We start from the raw sequence: 12,649 nt of genomic DNA, 5'->3' as shown, positions 1-12,649 counted from the left end.
AACTGGAATCTTGGGTTTTGCTCGGCTCCATTCCAAACATGTTTCTATTATTAGCTTCCAGAAACTGAGTCACAAAGGGATTGACATGTCCAATAGTATATTGGATTGCAAGTAGAACAATGTGATTTTAATATGTTATTGGTTTAGTTGTTTGAGAATGAGAGTATCTGCTGGCATGTACATGCCATAGCATATGTGAAATTCAGAGGAAAACTTGGGGCTTTCTCACTCTGATGCCTTTCAGTCATTCCCCTGAGAGCAAGCTACCCTCTGAACCCTCACTGGATTGCAAGATACATTTTTTTCACTGTCTCCTTTTAGCTAATTTTAAATCTGGAAGCAAGAATGGAATAGGTCATTTCTAAGAGAACATATCAGCTTATCCTCTCTCTGTGAACTGAGGTTCTTCCTACAAGTAGGAAAATTTAGTTGTATAGAGTTATCAATCATATATTTATAAGCTAACCACTAATAAAGTGGTTTCTGGGCTGTAAATAGGAAGAAAACACAAAGGCTTCCTTGTGTATGAGTAGTTCAGCCATAGTGGGCCAGCCTTTCCTCCCACCCAACTTATTTAGCTATTACATTCCCATGAGGTCTGGTGGAAAGCCATTCTTACTGATACATTCCTTAGATACTCATGAAGACAAGGATGCATCTTTGGTTTCATACCACTGTCCATACACAATTGAGAAAATTAATATAGATGCAGATATGGATTACAAACCCAGAGAACTGAATCAAACTCTCTCAATGCAAGTAAATCTGAGTCACTAATAATACACCTTTCACTGTTTCTCATGAAAGATGGGATTCCAACTCAGAGTCAGGGAACCTAAGCAACCAGGAACCTCACCTGGGATACACTCCACAGACAGCTTCCTTTAACATTTCCATCCCTCTTTTTTGGAGCAATGACACGTTTATTTTTCAAACTCTTCTTGTAGGACTATCTCACTATGGTGAATATTTTAATTCACAGGTATTACAAATACTTCTTGCATTCTCTCTTCCTAGGACTAATGGACTATGCGATTCTTGAGATGTTGCGCTTACTCAACATGCTGGAAGAAGTCTGATCCATTAGATATTCACCAAAGAATTAATAGACAATTAAACAGAAACATATTTCTGTAATTGAATCCTTAATGAGAGTTATATGTTAGAAAGTTTCAACATTCATCAGGGTATGGCTTAAAAGAAGCATCGATAAATGACTATTTAAGGGTTGATTTCCTCGTCTTGATTCATGAGCTTCAGTTACAAAACATTTTACATAAAGAAGCCTTCTTGTGCACACACCATTTTGTTTGTGCCTAAGACTGTTCCTGCTCTTGTATCAGTGGAAGTTGCTATCATATGCCTACTTCCTGGTCTCCAGGGTTTTCCTAAGGGATTGCACGCTAGCTCTTGGCACACTCTAGGCAGGAAAGGCCAGGCCAGGCCAGGCTCTGCTGGGCTTCCCTGCTGCTTAGCCTACTGCTTGCTGCTTCTGTTTTGCTTCTGTCTCTGTTGAAGTTAGCATACACAGAAGATTAGTTTGCTTAATGAGCAACATTAATATGTTGATTAATGTGACAGCACTTGCTTCCTTCCAGTATGTCCTTTGTTCAATGTACATGCAGGTCAGTTATTTCAGTTCTTTTTTTGACTATTTTTTAAATTTGTATTAAATATTTAGTGTAGTGTAGTGTGTGTGTGTGTGTGTGTGTGTGTGTGTGTGTGTGTGTGTTTGTCCCTTCTTGTTGTAGAATTCATGTAGAGATAAAAGGACAAAATATAGGACTCATTTTTTCCTGATGATTGAACTCATGACATCAGTCTTGGTGCCAAAAGCTTTTACCTGCTGAGCCACCTTACTGGATTTCTTTATTATCTTGAAGCCCCTACATATTAAGCAGTTACTATTGATGCTCATAAGGATAAGATGGACCCTGCAGAATGCAAGTGAGATGATTTGCGTCTTCCAGCAAAATACACAGGCTTAATGAAAATTGCGGGAGTATACTCTCTGCAGTGTGTAGGAACCAATTAAACAAAACTCAACTAAAAGAAAACAGGTCATTTATGAATTGACTGAGGATGGTTCAGAGTCACATTGTTTAGAGAGTGATGACGTGGAAAGATCTGGATTCATGGTAGACTCAGTTTGTGTCATGTGATGTTTTGCTGAAGCAGACACATGAGATGTTTTTGCTAAAGTAGACAAGTGGGAGGATGTTTTGCTGAGAACAGACATGTGGTATTTCTCTGAAACCTTCCTGAAAACAAAAGGGTATGGGATGTTTTGCTGGAACTGAAGGTTGAGAGGACTTATGTTGCTTAGAAAAGGTATAAATGTAACATAACAGACAATGGACAATGCTGTAGCATTGGTTCTCCTTGCCACTCTTTGCTGGCCTTCATTGAGCTTTGTTGACACTGGTCTTTGCTGATGATGCTCTGGCATTGGTTCACCTTGCCTTCTCTGATCATTGTTTGTTGTGACTTCATGGAGAGAAATGCACCAAAGAACTTCTCATGATATTGCAGAAGCTTCTTGCTTCTTCCATGTACTTGGGCTGATTATCAGATCCTCCAAGCTTTTTCCAGATCAAACTGCCATCGCTGATTCATGAATGGTGTTTGCTAGTGAACTGAGCTACCACTGCTGATTTGTGTGAACTGAAATGCTGACAGACTGGATTCCTCCCAAAGAACTATTTGTAAACAGGACCAGTTCCTCCTTTGTCCTATTGAACTTTCCTTTCCACTATTTCTGGTGAGTGGTGGGCTAGAAGGAAAGTTAATGCATTTAACAATCTCTACTAAGTAGATTTTGAAAAAGTCAAGCCTATAGAGTGCAATCAAAAGAGTTACTCTTTTGATTATACAGTAAACACATAAACATAGAGCTCTTGTAGGAAAAAAAATGAGGTACCCATAGAAAGGATGTTCTGTCTAAGCTGGAATAGATAAGCTCGCAGTCAGGGTATGTTGAGCATCAAATAAGAATTTGAAATGCAGGCTACTGGCCAGCCAACATTTTCTGTAGAGACAAATAGTAAATATTCCTGTGCTGCGAATTCTCAATTCTGCTTTCACAAGGCAACAATAGTCACAGACAAGGTGTAACTGAGTAGGCATGGAACTGTTTGAAAGCTCTATTGATCAAAGCAGACATATAAATGATCTTGCCTGTGAATGTAGTTGGTGTTGCAGGATGTTTCATCACACAGTAAACACTGAAGTTGTATTATTTACTGAAAAATTAAAAACACGTTTCCAGTTGAGTTGTGGCTCAACTCTTAGTATCCACCTTCAATGCCTGTAGTTGGAATACAGGCATCCCTGTAGTACACACCTTTAACTTTACCTTTCATAGTACACTTTTACCTTTACCTTTCATAGAAAACAATGATGGTAAAGTTAGTTTGTAGAAGGAAGAAACCCATGCTTCAACATGATGACTAATTGAGTGGCAGAAAAAGTGATGAATAAGAGAAAGAACTGACAGAATCTGATATGCTCAATTCGCATGAAAAGAGAGGTAAAAGAGTGACTACTTAAGATAGAGCAGCAAAGAGAGAAAGAAGAAAGAGGACAGTTTTACTGGGACAGTTATAGAGAGACATGTTGCAAAGGGAGAAAATGCTAGACACAGGTGAAGAGTGAACAAACCAGAGAATAAGAAGAAGACAGAAAATTAAAATATATTGTCAAAGTTAATATGAAGCCAAGTAGAGCAATTCAGTCAGAGGTGGAGATAGAAACCAGATTGAGTCAGTCAGCTTGGAGGGATTCTGAGCCATAAAGGCTGAATTGAACCATCCAGGCAGTTTGGGACTAGGAAGGGTTGAGTTGAATCAACAACAAGTCTCAGAAACTCAAAACATTCTAGGCCTGGATTAGATTTTGAAGAGGTTAGAAGCTTCCAAAACTAGGTCTAGGTTAGCAGATGGAGGCAGTAGGCCTCCATGGTGACAATTACATCTAGCATGTAAAGTTATATTAGCAAGTTTGCTTGGTACCTTCATAAGATTTTTACAAACGAGATTATGAGCTGACACAGTAGGACTATTAGAGAGAGCACTATGTTACAGATTGAAGGGTGTCTTTGAGGGAAGCAGTTAAAAGACTGAATACTCCTTACCCAGTGGTACTTCCTAAAATGAATGTTGGCTCAAAAATCTTGTACATTTAAGTATAAAGTTGACTGGCAAATTTGACAGAAAGCAGAAAATAACAATGATGACTTGTAAAGGAAAACGTTGAAAATAAGAGTTCTGTGATGGAAAGCAGATACCTGAATGTTAAACAACAAATGAACATTATCTCCTCCTTTATGACTTGTTACAAAATGAGAGTTTAGGGCAATGCATCATTTGTAACCCACACTTTCATCTCTCTGAATGGTACTCATTTGCCAATCAAGGCTTTCCTCTGGCATTCTTCTGAAGAAGGTATGCAAACAAAGCTCCTTCCAGTCCCACTTGTATGAACAGATGAAAACTCACTGGTAATTTATAAAATATGCCTGCATTGATATGTTGGCGTTTCCACAAAAAAGAACTAAACTGAACATATTTACGCTAATCTAATCTTATGGGGCATTTTGCAGAGTGTCGTCACACTAGGACAAAGGTATTCTTTAACACATCAGAATGAGACTCACGATTTTGGAGTAATGAGGTTTTATGATAAATGAAAGTTCTTGCTTGCAATGACACTCTAATACAGGTTATCCTCAAGTAAAAAGGAAACTACTGTACAGAAGTTTTGATGCAATTAAATTATATTTTCTTTTGGAAACTTGGTTTAAATGTAGGTTAATTCCCAGGTTACCCTTTCAATGCTTATTTAAACCTACAGGAGAAAAAAATGACATAAAAACCAGTATGAAGTAAGTATTTTGGAGTGCCAGTAATTAAAAACACAAGTTTAAGGATCCATTTTTAATTTCTTCTTTGAAAACAGAGAATTTAAGGACAGAAAAGAGAAAATGGGATTTCTTCTGAGGTTGTGTGTTCCATGTCTCTCTCTTTCATCTTGCTTATGACATATGCCATAGTAAGCTTTACATTGTTTTTTGAAGGTGTTACATGAGTTGCTGCAACTTGACCTTACTGGTCTTTCCCTTAATCCAAGAACACATTTCCAATGGGTTGCTAATATTCAGCTCTCTTGAAGAGCACCCCACATGCTGGTTAAATGAGGCAACTTAAACTCAGTCTGCATCTGTAGGGATAACTTCACAGTTTCTAAGAGTATGTTCAGTTTTGGACTTCCTTGTTTTCTGTCTTCTCCAGCCAAATCTAAGTTCAATACAAGCTGTGACTTTATCTTCTGTATTCCAGGAGTTGTGTTTGATTATTTATTGATGTGTGTATGTGTGTCAGACACACACTCACAGAGAGAGGGAAAGAAGGAGGGAGAGATAGAGGGAGGGAGGGGAGGGAGAGAGAGAAAGAGAGAGAGGAGAGGAGAGGAGAGGAGAGGAGAGGAGAGGAGAGGAGAGGAGAAAACTCATATGCCATGGCATACATACTGAGGTGAGAGAATAACTGTTAGGAGCTGCTATTTCCCTCTCATCACATGGATCCTGTGGAGTGAATTCAGGTAATCAACCTCGGCATCAGGCACCTTTACCTGCTGAGACATCTTGCTGGGTCATTGATTAATTGTTTAAGCTATGGAATGAATCCTGAAATTACTGAATTGGCATAATCTAGAGTTGTATCATTTGGGGGCATGAGTCCTTGATATTTGTTAAATCCAACATGAGTATCCATCAATAATTAATTAATTACTAAAGAGAACTAGGTTGGAAAACACCTTCATGTCTATTAACCAACACTAACTTGATTACACAGGGATAGGATATTCAATTGATTGGAAGAGTTTTTATTTAGGTCTATGGGTGAAAACCAGAAGAGGAAAGTGGGTTTCAAATTAGTGTACATACCTGTCTGAGGAGGAACAAAGAGAAATTCAATACAACTAATGACACATTTGTAAAAGGCACAAGAATGGGTACCGTGTATGGAAAGAAGAAAAAGGAGACACAAGGAAGAAGACAGACAAAAATCCTATAATATGCCTGTAGGAGACGCCACCACCCCCAGTGCATGGTTTATACACAGCATTCTACATAGAGTAGGAAAAACTGTTAAAAGGATCAAAAAGCCATGAGTAAAGCATTGTTAAAACCTATCACATCATCCAAGTATGACGGTATTATCTTATCAGGGTAAATAGTATCATTCTGAGGTGAGAGGGGCGGGGCGCTAAAGCAGAGGAATCACACAGTTAAGGTCAGTCTAGACTATGTTGTAAGTTGCAGGACAGAGATGCAAGATGACCCAGACTCAAGGACCACCATCTTCACCATGAGCAGCATCACCTCCACCACATTCACCACCTCCACCACCTCCCCCTCCTCCAACACCTCTCCCACCTCCCCCACCTCCCCCACCACCATCTACTAAGAGACAGTGCCTTGGTTAAGTAATTTTTACATTTAATTCTTTAAACACTGTTTTGAAGTTCCTATTATAGTATCCTAATTTTTCTAATGAGGACTGTAATTCAAAGCACTTAAGGAATTGAACCAAAACAACATAAACCTGAGTTTGAACAAAAGCTCACTCAGGATCTTTCTTTTAATGATGACATCTCTTCATGAAAGACACATTTCAGGGGTTTCTATTTCCAAATCCAAACATCAAATTATACAAATTAAATAATGGGTATATTTTAATGAGTAATTTACTTTTTAAAAAAACATTCTTTTCTTAATGAAAAAAATTGCTTAAAAATAAAGATTATAATAATAGCAACCAGTTTATCCCAGAGTCTATAAGATTTCTTTCTAACTGCTAAACAGATCTATTTGCACTCTACACCTTCTGATTGTCTTAGAGAACAGTTGTTAGAGTGAAAGTTGTGTTACCTGCAGACCATGTTTGGTAGTGAATTACAGATACCACATTGTTTGTATTTTTCTATTTTCATGGCAAGTGAACAGACAAAGCAGCTGGAAAACAACACAGAATGAAGCCCAAGGCAAGACTGAGGGCTGAAGAACTAAGATGGTTTTATTTTTCTCTTTGAATCCTTATTGTGACATTATTCAGAGTTGCAGCTGTGTGTGGGACCATGTTCTGTCCATGCCTGCCCACCGGGTTCTTGCAGAAGGGTCTATGTGGTCCAGTGAAGCAGAAAGGAAATAACCCATTTTCCCATTTTACTGTGCACAAACAAGAATTGGAGTGTACACGGTCTCAGCAGAAACCAAGCAGGTGATGAATGAACCGCAAGACAAGCCGTCACAGACATTTTATCTGGCTTCCTAGCAGAACATGTGCACTCGGATTTGGGTTTTCTGAGCTCTTTATTTTTTCCCTCCCACTTCTCTGTTTATTTAGTTTTGTCTCACTTATCCCCATGCTTTACCCTGCGAACGACGTGCAACTCAAGCTCTTTCAAAGAAACCGGCACACAAGTGAATGCATCATTTTGACAACGAAGTGACAAAACATCTCTCAGAATCTCTCCGCACTCGGCTGATAAATGAGCCCCAGCAAACACAGATTCTAATGCGCAGTAAAGAATAGTGAACACAAGGGCGCTTATTCAGAACGGAGAGCTGAGGACAGCCTGGAGTGCTTGATAGTTGGAGGAGGGAAAAGATGCAGTCAGTGTTGAGCCATAGCAAGGGAGTGATGGAGAACATGAGTTAGCAGCCCGTAGAAGCTTCCAGTTAATTACTCACATACCAAAGCACCACTACAAATTGATTACACAGGCTTCGGTTCTAAATTAATTTCTAATTGCTTATTTATCTAAAACATTATGAAAAACATGTCTATTTAAATTAGCAAAATGTGCCTTTGATGGGTATAACAATAATTCACATTATCCTTTACTCTTTTAAAAATCTATTTATTTGTGTGTGGTGTGTGTGTGTGTGGCATTCATATGCCACAGTGACCATGGATAGGTCAAAATACAACTGTCAGGAGTCAGCTCTCTGTTTTCCTTTATGTGAATTCAAGAGATCCAACCCAGGTTGTCAGTCTTATATGCAAGTACCCCTACCTATTGACCTATCTCACTGGCCATACCATTTGTTCCTAAAGGAATCCGAGAATAATTTTTAAAGAAATTTACATCACTGTAGTTGATAATATATAAATAACTAATATTAATATTATAACGGTTTATAGATATATTTCAACAGAATATTATAAATAAGGATGCTATTTTAGATACAAGGTCTTGCTACCTAGTCTTATCTTGCCTGGAACTTTGAGCCTCTTGCCTCAGCCAATTCAGCGTTAGGATTATGGGCATGTACTTTCAAGACAAGCTATATCCGTAATTATAAAATTTAATAAAAATTAATCAGAGAAAGGGAGCCCTAGCAATAACTTTTTAACATTTCTATTTTAAGAAATATATCATTAGAAGTTTAACTTGTGTTCATAAAGAGGTTTTAAGTGAAAAATATTAAAACTACGGAAAATGATAATATCATATTCCTCTCTCTTATTGGGCATTCAAAAAGGATAGATGAATGAATAGATAACAGATAGGTATATATAGGTAGATAGATGATAGATAGACAGACAGATGTCATGTATTAACTGTTGGTCCGTAAGATAAAAGTACGAGCAATATGTCATTTGATACTAAGATGGGAAGATAATCCTATCGCCTTCTCTTAGTTCGTAGAAACTCTTCTTCTGTCAGAGAAACTATGAAGTTTAAAATTAAGCTAACAAAGTCTCCAGACTGAGCACAGAAGATCTACCAAAAGTCCTCCAGGAGCTGGCAGGAAAGTTACTGTGAGAGAAAGCAAACTCTGCCATTTTTCATACATCATAGTTTTAGATGGTTTCTGCAGCATCACCTCATGTGTCTTCTTTAACTGCCATTGTTCACTTACAGCTTTTGTGCCAGCTTTTTCAAGAGTTTTTACAGAGACACAGGTTTCATCCATGAGTGAGTCTGACCCCTCCAGTTGTATCATAAAATAGTCAGCCTATAAGAATGATCTACAGTCAGATTTTTGGGTATATTTTAAACTTCTACAGCCTGACGGTTTTTTGTTTTGTTTTGTTTTGTTTGTATAGAAAAGGGATACAAGGGCAAAAGTATATATCTGAATAGTTCTACAAAAGTGGCATAATTCATACAACATTTAACATGTTATTTGATAGTGCTCGGTAAAAGTTATTTTTAATCAGAAGGAGATTGTGAAGCACTGTGGAACACTAGCGAGTGAATGCCACATCAACTAAGTTACTACTTCTTGGTAAGCAAGTCTTGTGAGCAGTTCTCCCATGGGAGATGCTGGGTCTTCCACATAGGTGCTAGCATGATCCAAAGCAAATATTCAGATTCAAATCTCAGTCATTTCTTCTCTAACCTTTCTGAACCCTCCCCATCCCCTTTTTTATTGGACAGCAAACTGTGTAATGCCTCTGGGCTGCAAGATGAAGGCATTCAGCAGTCAAGGCTTTGGATGACCTCCTTAAGCTTTAGAATTAGTATGTATGGGACAGGAGACTGATGGCCCTCAATGATGGAGATTACTCTTCAGAATCCACAGCTGGTAAATGACCCAGCTAGTACAGACCACGGGTAAATTTCAGTAGGTCCAGAGGTGACAAACGAACTAGGCTCAGCTGGCCAGGGAAGCATTAACTTCCCAGCAAAGAAAGTGTAAAACAGTTGCTGAACTCTTAAAGTGAATAAAAATGAACCCTTCCTCCCTCATTTGTTTTTGTTGATTATTTTGTCACGGTAATCTGAAAGGTAATGAATGCAGGGAGTCCTCCAGTTCAGGACTCTGAGCATTCAGCTGCCAGTCTCTTTGAAGGGATGGCCGTCCAAGTTTTATTCCTGTTCAGTTGTCATGAATCTCCTGTTCAATAAGCCTCAGTTTCTCAGATTAGTTCAGTGAAGAAAGACAAACAAGAAAAATCTGCTTTATAACAAAGATGGACATTCACAACATTCATACAAAATTACATAGATTATCACTGGAGATTATAAAGGCTTCAAATATGTTTCCCCTATGGGATTATAAGACATATGACTGGGATTTGTCCTTACACTAAAGTTCCCCAAACTGGTCATCTACAAGTGCAACTAGTGTCATTTGTGCATTAATGAGGAGACCGTAGAGGGCTTCAGATGAGAGCTGGTACCAAGAAAGACTAAGACATTAGAAGACGGTTGGGATTGAAAACCTATCCTGTGGGAAGAAGAGAAAGGCTCATGAGAAAGTGACTCCCTAATGGTTGATGGTTTAATGACCCATGCTGGAATAACGAAGCCCACACGTAAATTCAGAAGGACAGGGCTCATTTGGAAGTGTCCAGCCAGTGGAAAGGGTGACAGTTCTAAGAGTAGTATGTCTAGAGAGCATTGGGGAACTCCACACCCTTTCCTAAATGCCTTGCCCTGCACATCTCTTCCATTTAGGTTTTCACCTGAACCCTTTCCCATGTCCTTTAACTTTTCTTATTTCCACTGAAATCCTTCATATGAAACTGGAAAATATAAGTCAAATATCTCCATGAGTTCTATGACACTCCAGAGATTTAATTAAACCAAAGGAGAAGGTAGGAGGTAACCAAAATACTGAACACGCTGATCAGAAAATAGGGCAGCACTGTGTTTGCAACTGACATCTGAAAGGGGCCAGGCTGTGTGGTCACATTATGATGTCAGATATTATCTCTAGGCAGTACCATATCAGAACTAAACTGAATGGAAGATACCCAGGTGGTATCCACTGGCGAATCTACAACAAGATGGATGGCTCTGTGTGCGTGCTGAGGGAAGCCATTGTTACCTAGCTAGCTAGATATGGGCAGATTTAGAAGACAGTTGGACTGGTGCCCTCCTTCCTAATAAACAGCCTGTGAAACAAAGCCCCGAGTCAGTAGGACTTTGATTACTGGTCAGAAAGATGGGATTTGAGTTTCCTCTCTCCCACTGGGAGAACAGACTTTCCCTGAACCCCTTCTATGAGTATAATGCAGTCAGAGGCTTTAATAAAAAGCAAAAAACACCCATGTTCGGTCCTCTAAATGCTATCCAAACATGTTTGTCAATCATCAAGACAGAAAAAAAGTCCCACAGAAAAAGCTGCTTGAAACAGACACGTTAGAAAACAATACAAAATTTGCCTAGAATGTAGACCCAGACAGAGCAGGGAATGTACAACATTACAATAATCTCTGTCTTCTGCATTACAGACTTGTATCACCTCTAAATCTTTTAAAGCAGAGAGCACAATGACAAGGATAACAAGACAAGTGTCTTCCTTTGACAATGAGACCTTGTGTGACACTGTCTAGGGTCACATGTTCACATGGAGGTGTCATAAACTGGGTTTGACTTTTATCTCTACCTTTCATATAGCTGAACAGAGATTTCATGACTCCCAATGAGTCCAGGTAGGAACAATACCTGCATTAGCTCAATATCCAACCAAAAAAATGTCTAAGGGAGGAGCTTAAACACACATGCAAATGACTCATTCATTCATTTTCAAGGCTTGATGTACATGCGCTTTCATTCTTGAAAGTATTTGGAAACAGGAAATAATAAGGCAGTTCATTAACGTTCATCATCTATCACACTGCTTTGGGCTTTCTTACCTCTGATTCTTTGTGGACAGCCTGGACCTCCTGACCTTGAAACTTTCTATTCCTTCTACTTGAGCTGATGTTGTTCAGATATCTTTATGAATAGTCACTCATCTTCTAATGATTGTTAGCCTGTGTTCTCAACCCCAGCCTCCCCACTTCAAGCTGGCTCCTTTACATCTTAATCTCTCTATAAATCTTAGCTTGTGCACGGATCTGGCTTATTTATTAAAATACAAATTATCTAATGACAGGGATTTTCACCCCTTTCATTTAATTTTTATTCAGAATAATATCCTATATAGTAGGATTTTAATGAATATTTTCAAAAATATATAGGAATATAAATCTAATAATATTAAACAGAAAGAAATGGTAAATTCATCACATTTAAAATTCTTCTTTAGCTATGGATTCTTTTAAGGGATAGAGTTTAAGGCAGAAGGTAAAGAATTCTATCAAGGTCTCCTGGTTTACTGTAACACACGACTTGGACAGAAGCAACCCTTGAGAAAAGATTTATCTTGGCACACAATTCCAAGTTATAGTCCATCATTACAAAGCAAGAACACAAAACAACTAGTTGTGTCAGATACTACTCATAATCTGAGAGGATAAATTAATGCATATATGCTTACTTATGTTCAGCACACTGTCTTACAAAATCCAAGTCCAGGATTTCCTGATGAGGGAATGGTGCCACCTACAGCTAGGTATTATCAAATCAATTACAACACAAACAAAAAATCCTCCAAAGACATACCTATAGGTCAACCTAGGTTAAACAATCCTTCACTGAAACTCTGTTCCGAGGCAATTCTAGATCATGTCAAGCTGACAATAAAAACTAATCATTGCATAAGGAATGGTCCATTTGAGACTTAACTAGATAATGAAAATTGTTTTGGTGGCACACATAAAAACCATAATCTGGAGTCTTGCTTGATGTCCAAATTATATGTTTTAAGTTATACAGAAAGAGATACTTGAAGCATGAAATGTGT

At 38.4% G+C, this 12,649-nt stretch overlaps 1 protein-coding gene across 4 annotated transcripts in view; it reads right to left on the bottom strand.

Moving 5' to 3' along the window:
- Positions 1 to 12,649, bottom strand: part of Ctnna2 (catenin alpha 2) — a 1,084,017-nt gene that overhangs the window by 665,683 nt on the left and 405,685 nt on the right. The gene's annotated exons all lie outside the window — the stretch shown is intronic.

Source organism: Rattus rattus, chromosome 6, assembly GCF_011064425.1.
Source record: "Rattus rattus isolate New Zealand chromosome 6, Rrattus_CSIRO_v1, whole genome shotgun sequence".
Taxonomy (NCBI): Eukaryota; Metazoa; Chordata; class Mammalia; order Rodentia; family Muridae; genus Rattus; species Rattus rattus.
Note: the sequence above shows the minus strand (reverse complement) of the source record. Positions and strands in the feature narration are given on the sequence as shown.